Genomic DNA, 13,993 nt, shown 5'->3' on the forward strand with positions numbered 1-13,993 from the left:
ATATGTATCTGAAAAACACCAGGGAATCAATTGAAAAACTACCAGAAATGAGAGAATTCAGCTAGTGGTTGATTGCAAAATTAACATGAAAAAATCAATAGATTTCCTATATGAAAATAAAATAGAAGTAGTAGATCCTATTTACAATATCAGCTTAAAGATAAACTGCCTACAGTAAACTTTACCAGAGATAGGCAAGACCTAGCTGATGGACATGGTAAAGCGCTACCAAGGGACACAGAAGAACATCTGAAAAAAGCTGAAAGACATACTGCGTTCTTGGATGAAAAGACTCAGTATTGAAAAGATTTTATTTCTCCATAAATTAACCTATGCATTTAATATCTCAATCAAAACACCAACAGGATTTGGGAGGAACATGGCAAAATGATCCTGATTTCACCTGAAGAAACAAATATGCAGGAAAATTTAAAAAAAAAAGAGTCACAAGTTTGGGGGGTAAGATTTATATCCTTTTGTACTGGGCATCTGTCACTATTGTGATTAAAATAGTTTTAAATTTTTTATAGGAGATTATTTTAAAAATAGAGATTCTTGGGCTCATCTAAGACATTGAGTCAGAGACTGCAGAAACTCCCACCAAGAGATTCTGACTTACAGCTGGTTTCAGGACTGCCTGATACAGGTTTGACCTCTAGCATCTCCCTTCCCTTCAATCCCCTGCCATTATAACAACCCACAGCCCGTAATTATTCTGATCACATCACTATTACTGTAGCAACCTACCCAAGAACTTAGTTGTGTAAACCAACAACCATTTTCCTTTGCTCAGGAATTGGGAGATTAGAAAGCTGGGAAAGGCTCTGCTGGGTGGTTCTCATTGGGGTCTCTCCTGCGGCCACTGTTGGCTGGGCTGCTGTCATCTGGGGCTTCAGCCAGGCTGGTCATCCAAACGGCTCATTCACATGACTGGCAGTTGATCTGGCTGTCGCCTCACAGACTCACAATTCGGTTGTGACTGTCGCTTTGAGCGCCTACATGCACCCTCTCCAGTAGAGCAGTGAGTCCATACAAGACGGATGAGAACTCCGGCGAGAGTATTCCAGCCAGCAAGGTGGTCGCTCCACTACCGTCTGGTTTCAGAAGTCACAGAGCATCACTTCCTCTCGACTATATCAGTTGTAGCAGTTTCAAGCCTGCGTAGGTTCAAGGGGAGGCAAGCCAAACCCTGCCTCTGGGTGGAAGGAATGTCAAAAATTCATCGTAGCCATTTTTCAAACCACCACACCAATAAACAGAGTTACCTAGGAAACCTGAAAATGCAAATTCCACCCCTAATCCAGAGACATTGGTCATCCAAGGTCTCGTCCAAGGACCAAAACGCAGTTTGTAACCACTATGCATACTGCCTGCTTATGCTATATTGGCCCCATGTGATCCAAAAAGCATCACAAGATAAATCTAACCTTAGGTAAAAAAAAATGCTGGAAAGTAGAAAGCTGAAAAAGCACATTCTGAGGAGGAAATAAAGGCAGGCGCTTTTGAAGTCACCGCCGATTTCAGCCCCCGCGCCTCTCCCCATTAGCGCTTACGTCACGTTTGTTCAAGTCCACCTGAGGTGTCTTTCCTGCTGCCCAGTGAGTGGCACAGGGACCAACTGAGCGCACGATATGAACAGCTAGAGAGAATTGTTCTGGATCCTCCACCACCAGTGGACAGAGCTACTGAAACCCTGTGTCTGGCGGCCAGGCTGGGACAGGCAGACAGAGGTCTTACCCAGGACCTCTGGGTAAGACAGACGCATCCCCACAAGCCCCTGCTAAGATTCTTTTCCCTGGATCTCTGGAGGCACATAGAGCTACAGGGCTGGGGAGGTTTAGACTGAGATTTTCATCCAAGGATGTTAGAAGCAAGTAACATCCGTCATGTGGGCACACATCTGCTACCTCCCAACCGTGGGTCTTAGATAAGACCTGAGTTTGACAAACCAGCTTAGACCTTCTCACCCCATGAACACAAAAGAGCTCTGTCTACAGAGCAAGCCCCACACTAAGTTAGCTTCCTAGCTGCAGGTGAAGAGGGGAAGGTGCAGACTTTGTAGCAGGAGAAAGAATACGATGAATGTGCTAATCTTGAGGTGTGAGAACCTTACCCAATGGGGAAAATGTAGTCCAGTGGGTGTCCTGAGTTCCGACCAGTTGGATGGGCCTCTTCTCTTCCTGGAAGAGAGAGGCTGGATGGACAAGTTAAAAACAAGGCGCAAGGGACAGTTTCTCCAACACGTACTTTCCTTTAGAGAAAAGTCGTCTCTTACCCTAGAGATTGCGGATTTCATGACTTGTTCCGTAAAGATTTGGTCCAGCCCAAGGACCCAGGGGTCGAAGAAGTGTGCACTTCATTGCGCAGGAATTAGCAAAGGACCCATGGGAGTTCCAGGGATCTCACTGCTGACAGCACAGACAGAAGAAGAGGGAACCCCGACGATCTTCTGGAAATGGTGCTTAAGTGTCTCGTGAAATCAGGGAATCTATTCTTAACCAGAGCAGTAGCTGAGGAAACTGGCTCCCCACTAGTTGCCATGGGGAAGTTCAGTGGAAAAGCTCCGGAACTTGACCTTGGAGTTCCAGGCATCTCCATCACAGTGTTCCCAAGCTGACTCTACATCACCACTTTGGGTGGTTGTACAACTCTTAAATTTAGTAAATTTACTAAACAAACAAACAAACAAAACCTGACTTTTACATTTAAAATGGGTAAATTATACACCAATAAATTTGTTTAATGATAAATACATGAAAATACATGAATATGAATACATATGTTCACTGCCCCAAACTTCAAAGAACACAAATACATACAAGGAAAAATGGAAGTTCCTCCGTCTCCATATCCCTGCCCTACACCCCACTTTCTTTTACTTTCAGTAACCAAAATGAGCCATTTGGTGTAATTACTTCAAGACTTTTATTTATGCATTTTATAAATTTATGTGTTTGACAGTGCCTGGGAGCAAGGTTTGCCACCCCTAAATGTCTTTTTGCCATGCAGATTATTTCGAGTTGGAAGTAATCAAGGAACAAAAGACTCAGGAAGAAACTTTGAGCTTCCCCTAAAGAATGCAGATAGAGGACCTGTTCCAGGAAGGGAACATCACCATAGATAACCTAGTAGACAGGGAGGAACCCAGCAAAGTCTGCTTGTTAAAATTCCTGGATCCCTTGTCTCTGCAGGCCCAGCAAACATTTATTTACCAAACATTTGCTTTTCCATCTCCGTATAAATTGCCTTCCTCCCCTCTGAAGTCCCAAATCAGTACCCGCAACGTCCTCTTTTATCTTTAGCTGAAGATGGTCTTTAAGGTGAGGGTTTCAGCCATTTTGGTGAGTTACTCAGTTTTCCTGGGTCTCTCCCATGGATACGTGTCATTCAACTTTTGTGTGATTTTCTCCTGTTCATCTATCTCATGTCAATTTAATTCTTAGACCAGCCAGAATAACGTAGAAGGGTAGAGGAAAATTTCTTCCTCCCTGATAACAGGATAATATTTGAGATGTTAGCTAAGTCAATTATTTTAAATGTTTCAAAGACATTCAGAAAGAATGTACAATCTCTGCTTTTGGGTACAAAGTTCAAGTTAGTTAAATATGATATTCAACTCCCTGATATTTTCATTTTTATTTTGTCAGTTTCTTAGAGGAATGAATTAAAAATACAAGGATGTGATAAAATCAGAATCATAGTGGAAGATTTTAACAGTTTGTGTTTTCTATGTTCCGATGTTGCCTTGCATGCATGAAGTCGTGCTTGAAAACGGCTTCTTGTGGCTTGTAGGTGATGTTTCTTGTTTTCCAGGTAATGTTCCATCCTACTTTGTGTGGAATCAGTAATACCATGTCTACATTGGTTTGGTTACCACTTGTCTGGTATGTCTGTATATGTCTCCGTTTTATTTTAAGTAACAGTTGGGGATTTATCTTTCAATCATAGAGAACACCTGACCATTAAGTAATAGAAATATGACTGTAGATTTATAGGTTGAATTCTGTAATTAGGCTGAATGTCGATTCTGGATATTTGTTTACAACAATGTAACCCCATTTAAAATATACTCCATGGCTTTGAGGAGATCCAGCAAGAGAAGCAAAGAGGCATTTCCCCAATCCTCTTCATTTCCATCTCCCAATGGAAAAGATTCTCTTCCAACATTCTGAGCAAATGGGGAAAAATAGCAGAAGCACTAGCAGAATTGCACATTTACAGTTCCGCCATCATCATCACAACTTTTTTCATTTCTAAGATGATTGCTCCTGCTTTTCAGTTTCCAAACAGGTTAAAGCAATTCACCTGGAAATCAGACTCTAAATTTAGAGGAGAGGCCTTGAATTACTGAGCCCCATGATTAAAAAAAAAAATTATTCTTGTTTCAATTTCTTCCCTTCCCACAGTAAAACAGCTTTATCGAAAAATTCAAACACAATCTAAATATTAGAAAGCAAAAAATCTTCTGAAATCCTGTATCTCTGATACAATCACCCTCAACGTTCCATGACCATCTTTCTATATATATGTGTGTGCATGTATATATACATAGATACATACATACATATATACATACACATGCTTTCATGTTCTATACTTCCTTGTGGCTTGCAGGTGATGTTTCTTTCTTTGTTCTATGTTCTAGACAGAAAGACATAAAAAATATATATATACGCACACATACACACACAGAGTTATTTCTTTAAAAAATGTCAGCCATATCGTTAAAGAATACTTTCTTTTTACTTAGCTCCCTCCCTCCCTCCACCAGATTCTGCAGACAACCACTGTTAATGATCACGTGTCTTTCCTTATCTTTCCATGCTCATAGAGTTGTATACAATATAATGTATTGTATTATATGGTATAAAGCACATATACCATATATCTACACGTATAACTACATATAGGGATTTTATTTGGTATTGTTTGCTTTATAAACACAAGATCCTACAATACACAATTTTCTGCATCTTGCTTCCCTCAATGTATTGTGGAAATCCCCTCAAGTCAAATGATAAATGATTTGACTCACACCGAATTTCTTCATGTAGCTAATTTATTCACATAGATCAAACGTTTTAAAAATACAGATGTGTGTATGATAAAACGCCTCCTTCTCAACTATCTCTCCTCAGCACCCAGGTTGCCCGTGTTTACCAGTGTTACCGGATTTTGACACACTCACCCAGAAGATATTCTGGGCAAATCATTTACGAGTAAGCACATGAAGGTACAGTGTGTTTGTATTTATGTAACTTTCCCCCCATCCACTGCTTTTTTACCCAAACACTCACCACCACTTTGTTATAAAAATTCCTGAGTTTTGTCAATCTGAGAGGTAACTTGTGTTAACTTATTATTTTAACTTACATTTCTTTTTTTATGAGATTGCACAATTTTTACATATTCAAGAACCATTTGTATTTTTTCTAGGAACCGTGTGTTCATAAGTTTTACCTGATTTGTTTGTTTTATCTTAGAGGTTTTCAGGAACTCTTTCTCTATGAAAGAGATTAGCCCCCTTGTCTACAGTCTGAATTGCAAACATTTCCCCCAGTTTGTCATTTGTCTTTTGACTATTGCTTATAATAGTTTAAAACATATATATCTTTCTGAGTCCCTGCTTTCAATTCTTTTTGTAAACACTCTCCTGTCTTATTTTAAAGAATATTTAGATAGAGAACACAGCTGCTCACCTTGTAGCTTGGTCCCCAGTGCCAAGCAAGGGAACATCAGTTCTATTTCAGTGTCATACTTTGAGTGAGTGCCTGGGAGAAGACTTGTCCAGCTAACTATTCTCTTTTCCTCACGCTTCTCCAGGGTCTGAACTTTGGAGCACTGGTCTACAGAATCGGGTTCTGAGCTCAAAGTGGAAGAAACATAGAGAATATTTGCTTTTTCCCTCTGTCCTCCCCAGTTATATATTTATTTATTCTTTCTTTCTTTATTTTTGGCTGTGTTGGGTCTTCGTTGCGGTGCGCGGGCTTCTCATTTGTGGTGGCTTCTCTTGTTGTGGAGCACGGGCTCTAGGCGCGCGGGCTTCGGTAGCTGTGGCACGTGGGCTCAGTAGTTGTGGCTCGCGGGCTCTAGAGTTCAGGCTCAGTAATTGTGGCGCATGGGCTTAGTTGCTCCGCAGCATGTGGGATCTTCCCGGACCAGGGCTCGAACCCGTGTCCCCTGCATTGGCAGGCGGATTCGTAACCACTGCGTCACCAGGAAAGTCCCTCGCCCCAGTTTCAAACTAATTAAAAATACCAGGTTTCTTTAATATATGTTTACACTATTCACCTCCTTGAAGTCAAAGGAGGAATTAGGTCAAAATTAACTAACTATTTTTATTTATTTAATATTTATTTCTTCATGTGCATCTCTATGTCTCCTCTCTCAACGAAAAGAGAAAGTATGTATGTATACACTTTGCTTGTACATGTTTCTATCCTTCTCTCTCTATAAAATGGACTTAAATTTTTTAGAGCAGTTTTGGTTTCACAGCGGAATTGAGCAGAAAGTTCAGAGACTTCTCATACACGCCTGCCCCACACGTGCACAGCCTCCCACTTAACCAGTATCCTCCACCAGAGCGGTCCATTTGTTAGAACTGATGGATCTAGAACTGCGGACACATCACAATCACTCAAAGTCCACAGTTTACATTAGGGTTCACTCTTGGTGTTGTACATTCTGTTGGTTTTGATAACTGTCTAACGACGTGTATTCACTATTACAGTAGCACAAAGGTATTTTCACTGCTCTGAAAATCCTCTGAGCTCCACCTACTCATCTCTCTCCCTTCCTAACCCCTGGCAACCACTTTTCTAATTGTCTCCATAGTTTTGCCTCTTCCAGAATGTCATACAGTTAGAATCATACAGGCTGTAGCCTTTTCAGATTGGCTTCTTTCACTTAACTTTCAAGTTTCCTTCATGTCTTCTCATGGCTTAATAGCTCATTTCTTTTTAGCGATGAATAAATATTCCACTGTCTGGATATGCCACAGTTTATTTATCCATTCACCTACTGGAGGGCATTTGGTTGCTTTCAAGGTTTGGCAATTGTGAATTAAGCCGCCATAAACGTCTGTGTGCAGGTTTCGGTACGGACATAAGTTTTCCACACCTTTGAGTAAATATCAAAGAGCGCTTTCACTGAAACATATGGTAAGAGTATGTTTAGTTTTGTAAGAAACGGCCAAACTGTCTTCGAAAGTGACTGTAGCATCTTGTGTGCCCACCGGCAATGGAGGAGAGTTCCTGTTGCTCCACATCCTCAGGAGCATTTGGTGTCATCAGTGTTGCAAATTTTGGCCATTCTAATAGGTGTGTAAAGGTACGTCATTTTTAAAATTTGCATTTACCTAATGCCACATGATGTTAAGCAGCTTTTCATATGCTTATTCGTCATCTGTTTATCTTCTCTGGTGAGGTGTCTGTTCAGGTCTTTGGCCTATTTTTTACTCAGGTTGTTCATTTTCTTAATATTGAGTTTTACAAGTTCTTTGTATAGTTTGGATAACAATGCTGTATCTTTTGCAAATATTTTCTCCCAGTCTGTGGCTTATCTTCTCATTTTCTACCCAGTATGTTTTGCAGAACAGAAGTTTTTAATTTTAATAAAAATTTAGCTTATCAGTTTCCTTCTGTCATAGATCATGCCTTTAGTGTTATATTTTAAAAAGTCATTGTGGTCTGGGGGTTCCAGTTCTGATGTAAGGAGCTTGGAAGGTGCTACTCCTAACAACGTGTCAAAAACCAGACTGAAAAATCCACTTTTCTAGGATACGTAAGAGTGGTAAGGACACAGGGGAAACTGCTGTCCACAGGATTGGAGAATTTGACAGGTGAATACAGAGAATAACAATTTACTGGAGCAGAGACTCATGAGCAGAAACTGCTCTGGGAACCAGTACCGGGAAGGAAAACAAGAACTGTAATTGATGAATTGCTGGAGGCGGACTGTGGACAACTCTTAAGTTCAAAACTCCAGGGGGACACAGTCATCGGAGGCCACTACAATTTTGTGAGATTTATTTCCAGGAGCTCAAATAGTAAATATTGGAGAAAAATCTCCTTGTGCTTTGGGCAGTGGGAGAGAGAAAGGAGCCATTTTGAAATACACCAGAGCATTCTGTTCTTAACAACCTGCCCTTTGGAGAACTAGTTAACCACAGCCTAAATCAGCAGCTGCTCAGTGTGTGTCTTGGAGGTCCAGGTCTGCTCTGTAGTACCTGGGTTCCAATCCAGCAGAAAACACTATTTAATTCTCACGGCAACTCTCTGAACTAGTAGTAGGAGGAGACTCATTTTGAAGATGGGGGGACTGAGGCACTGGGAGGATAAGGAGCTTCCCGAGGTCACATGGTGAGTAAGTGGCAGAGCCAGGCCATGAACTGAGGCAGCCTGAGGGCAGAGGTGGTGTCTTCATCCTATATGGTCTTTCAGCAAACTTGTTGCACTAACAGACTATCTGGTCGCCTAAACTTCTCATTGTTAAACTTGTTCTCTCCTAGGACCCCAAGAGCACTTGATTTGTGTTATCTTGTATATCTTCCAAATATTCCTATTAAATAACTATTTGGCAGAAAGTATTCCTACTTGGTAGGTAGAAAAGTAGAGACCCAGAGTCCCCATAGAATTTCCTGGGAGTTGTGAAGCAATTTAGTGGTCCACGGCAGCCACGGCTTCTTGACGACTCCAGCCTCTCCATACAGCCGCAGATTTGCATCCATGGTTATCTTTTTTTTTTAAACCATTAAAAAAAAAGTGAAATATAGTTAATTCACAATGTTGTGTTAGTTTCAGGTATACAGCAAAGTGATTCAGATATATATATATTCTTTTTCAGATTCTTTTCCATTATACGTTATTACAAGATATTGAATATAGCTCCCTGTGCTATACAGTAGGTCCTTATCTATTTTATATATAGTAGTGTGTATCTGTTAATCCCAAACACACCTAATTTATCTTATGCTTTGTATCACGTACTCCTGATTTGTAAGCAGAATTATGAAAGTGGTGATGAACAGACTTACTTTTCAAATCAGTCCTTGGCTACGTAAAGTATGCCAAGAATCGTACTAACAAAATGAACATGTCACCTACACATTATCTTACATAAAGACGTTTTATTAGCCCTACAGGACAGGTGGGGATTGGTCAAGTGAAATCACACACCACCCCCTTCCGCTTCTGCTCGTTCTAGCTCCAGGTCTTCAGAGTAGATGCCAAGAAGCAAATCTGGCAGCCAGGTCCCAACAGTGGGAACAGATGACCTCTTATTCTTCCCAATATAATGCCAGGGGCTCCTTCAACTTGGAGGCCCGCTGTACTGTCTTATGATTATAAAGTAATATGAAAGTGAACCGTGCCCAATGATACAGGTTTACAAGTGTTGTTAACAGGGTGTGCTGCCTCTGACCTGAGTCCCAACAACCAAGGCAGTATCACCACAAGAGGCAGGTAGTCCACTCCCCGCCCCCTCCCCCAGTATGACAGGAGGAGTGGGGGAGTGACAGGAGTTTGCTGCCCCTCAGGCTGCCCTGGGAGTCGGTGTGATTCGCTGCGGAGATATTTCTAAAAGGCAGCTGTGCTTCTCCTGCTAGTGCTGTATTTCAGTGACTCCCACGTGGGCTCAGAGGTGAGGATAAGGCCCTTCACACAGGTCTCACTAGGAAGATGAGAGGGAGCTGTTATTCGTATTTTCCAACAGTTTTAGGTCAGTTGCGTTAAGGTTGGTCAGGTTGAAAGGAACAAACAGGCAAATGAAAACGCTTCAGAGCTAACTGCTACCCACATACAGTATACTTTAAAAATGTTTTTATTGAATATTAAACAATTACAAGTACTGTAAGTTAGACATTTAGCCAAAGCACAATTACTGGTTAAATATAATCATAAAGATGTCTTAAATAGAAACCCACCATGCAGGCAGGTTGAGTTCCTTGATGCCCTCTTTTGGAAAGTAGAGGGTGAGGGAAAAAAGGTGCCATTCCACGTGAAAGATGGTGAAATCTAGAAGAATTTACATGCTGAAAGCGATTTTCCACATCCAAATTGATAGGGTTGCCAGATTCAGTAAAACAAAACAAAACAAAGCAAAAAACCCTAGGATGTTCAGTTAAGTTTCAATTTCAGATAAATAATGAATAATTTTTTTTTACAGTAAATATATGCCACATAATGCATGAACCATACTTAAGCGAGACAATTATTTGTTTAGTTGAAATTCAAATTTAACTGGGTGTCTTGTATTTTGTCTGGCAATTCTACAAAAAGACAAATGCAAAAAGGAAAGGAAAGGGGATTGGAACCCCCTGCCACTGGTGGGTCACACAGAGACTACAAATGAAAACAACACCAATGATGAACCAAAGAGTCACTACATTGGTTACGTACACAGACCAACATCACAATGAGAAAATACAGTTACTACTCCAAATGCTGTTGCCAGGAAACACTCTAGGTTTCCTCAAAGCTGGTTTTGTAATGTGTTTGAGAAACCTTGTTGATAAAAGTACCTTTTTAGTTTGTAGGTATCAGACAAATACTACTACCACATAGACAGGGTGAGCTTGACACAGTGGAAGCAGAGGCAGGTATTCTATACACATGAAGAGTTTAAATATTCTGTGTAATGAATACAATGGTTATATAGTCAAGGTCATCTTCTAGGTCTAGGCTATCAGCCTTAAAGATTTTGGTTCTTTTCTAGTTTTTACTGTTGTGTCCTCTAGCTTTTCATCCTGAACCTTGGGAGGGGCCTGGGAGTGTGGGAGGGACACCCCCCTACCAGGGTTTAACTACATTTCTCTGCAAATGCTAGGAATCAACAAGGGGCTTCAAGGGCTGCCTGCAAAAAAGGGCAGACAGATGAAAAATAACCAAACACTCTGCATTCTAGAGCATGAGAAATCTGTTTGAAAAGATGGGTGGTGGGCTGCGTGTGGAGATGTGAACGTGTAAATCACAAAAGAAAACACGAAAGAATGAAGAGTCAAAATGCAATCATCTCTACTGTGTGAATGTTATTTCAAAGGAGGCACAACCCGCTGGCAGATGTTTAAAACTGGTCACATCGTGAGCACGTTTGGTCTTAGAGAGTATATAAAATCTTTAGTTTCCTACCGCTTTTCACTTATCACCGTGGTTTATATTTTAAAATGATTAAAAATCAGCTTGTGCAACACTCAGATTCTACATGGTATCACTTTATGAGTTGCTGCTAATCCCCACATGCACAAAACTTAATGGGTTTCAAAATCTTTCTAGCATTTCTCTAAACCAGAAGATTTGGTAGCTGAGGAAGTTCAGATGTAGAGAAATTGGGATGGATCAATTCTCTCAGCTCCTTTGCACGTCAAGGAGCATTACTTATGAAGCAGACTCTCATTAAGTATGCTTACCCGGTGTGAGATACACCCAACTCGCTGACACCTTTCACACACTGAGAAATGGAATTACAACTCTGTATTTATTAGGATATAAAAGGTTAAAAAGTTTCTGCCATAGTTAAGGCTTTCTTAAGAAGAAAGAATGTCTATTAATTTCAGAACTCACAAAGTATCTGAAGAAGCCTCACTTTTTAGGGTGGTTTTTAAAAAAAAAAAGCATTTCCTTTTCATATGCTAGATGTGTCCAGCCAAAGCGCAAATACTATCTTCACAATCACTGTCTTTTCATTTCTCTGTCACTGATTTGACAACAAAGAAGTTTAACTTCAGTCTTTAAGTAAATTTCTGACACATGAAACCCTATCTTTATGTCAGTTTTGAGTGTTGCCTGAATGACTAAAATCTATAGCTCTCTGCAAGATAACTGCCCAACAGAAAACACAGAAAAAAGGCTGTTTATCACAGATTATCATACAAATGGGATCTGGACACACTGGGGGAAAGGTGCTTAAAAATACATACCATCTCTGTTTGAAAGCAATTACAGAAATCCAGAAGGTGCACACGTTTTAAAAGGGAGGGCAAGCTGGGACGAAGTGAGAGAGTGGCATGGACATATATACAGTACCAAATGTAAAATAGATAGCTAGTGGGAAGCAGACACACAGCACAGGGAGATCAGCTCGGTGCTTTGTGACCACCTAGAGGAGTGGGATAGGGAGGGTGGGAGGGAGACTCAAGAGGAAGGGGATATGGGGATATATGCATACGTACAGCTGATTCACTTTGTTATAAAGCAGAAACTAACACAACATTGTAAAGCAATTATACTCCAATAAAGATGTTAAAACAAAAAAAAAGGGAGGGTGAGCAGTGGCCAAGAACCTCTGTGCAGTTGGGAGACTTACTGAAATAGAGAAAAACGTAGGCAACTCATTGTATTCTAATGCTGTCTTCCAGCACACACCAAAATTTTATTTTTTTTGTATAAAGGCTATAATAATAGAATATTCATCTATATTACTTTATTTGCCACATTCAGGCATTTCTCTGCATATATCAATGCACTTTGCTATTTTGAGAGCAAAGGGAAATTACTGTAGCCACTAACATCAAGTTCAAATGAGCACAAGGGTGCCATTTCACAAAAACATCCTAATATTGTTTATTCTACTTATGTTACTGAAAAGCTAGAGTATTCCAAATTCCAAGAAGGAAAAGGTAAGGAAGAATCCTGGTTGTACTGCTATTATTTTGCATAGAATTAAAACTCTGGGTTCCATGCTGTCATTTGTTGACAAAGTGGCAGAATCTTCTGAGCAGAGCACGTGAGGCTTAATACCCAGTTCCAGTTGCGAAGTGGATACAGAGGTACGGTCGCCATATGCAAGACTCAAGATGGAGAAAGGAGGAAAATGAGAGGGGTCAAAGGTAATTGCTGGAGCTAACTATAATTCCAGACTAGCAATCTGGAGAAAAGGGAAGGAGGCCAAGTACAAGGAGAAAGTGTCCAGTCCAGAGCACTTAACTGATGCCAATAGCTAGCAAACTGGGCCATCAGGTCGAGAAGCCCCTTGATGTCAGACCTGTGGTGGAACCGGTGGAGGCGCCTGGATTCTCTCTTCTATATGGTTTGGGAAACAGAGGGGCCACTCAGGGGAGGCCACACTGGAAGTCCTCACTTGCTACTGTTTCTATACAACGTGTATACAAGAAATTAAGTGCATTTTAGCCTAACTTAAAGCCATGCTTTTGAGTTCCAAAGGGTTTTTCACACTGCTATGGGTGGAAATTCCAAACGCAATCAACTTTTGCTAACTTGAATGCACTCATGATGACCTTTGGTTTTCAAGTTTTGAAAAAATGTATTTGGCTCCTGTGAGACATCAATGAACTCATTCTCTTCAGCAGATGAATAATATGTACACATTCTTTCAAGAACTACTATATACTTGAATCATTACGAGACAAGAAGCACAGCAAATGTCCTCCTTACACACAGTACCTTTACTTGGCACACAGAACATCAGATACGTAACATGGGCAGTTTAAATACTGAACCACAGTTTAACTTCTCAAGTGTAAGGCTGAAGTTTAAAACTGGCACATCCGTTAATCTAGTTAGTATGATGGAAATAACATATAACCACAGTCGGGTAGTGGCTCATCTTTTTAATGAAGCTATAAAGCTTTTGGGATCTATACCATATTAACCCTTTTACTTAACTAAAAAATCACAGCTGTGTTTACCATTTTAAACTATATCTAATCGGGGAGGCAAGTAATATACACTTTCACAGCTACTGAAAACTACACAGATGCCAATTCCTTCAACCCACTGTTACACACAGCAAAAAAGAAGGAAGGGAGGAAAAAAGCCCTCAATGGATATCAAACTTGAGAGCTTCATGTGGAATTCTAGCGCTATTAAACAAGTAGCCAAGACACAAACACCCAGCTTGGGTCACTGAAACTTCAATAGAAGCAACAACTGAGGCTAATTCTTGATTTAATTTTGAGGACCCGTGCAAGATTGAGCTATAAGACTCAAAACCAGTTCCCGTTCCCGCGGTCTAGTCCTAGCATTGGACCCAGGCCAAA

Source organism: Balaenoptera physalus, assembly GCF_965194825.1.
Source record: "Balaenoptera physalus genome assembly, chromosome: 21".
Classification (NCBI taxonomy): domain Eukaryota; kingdom Metazoa; phylum Chordata; class Mammalia; order Artiodactyla; family Balaenopteridae; genus Balaenoptera; species Balaenoptera physalus.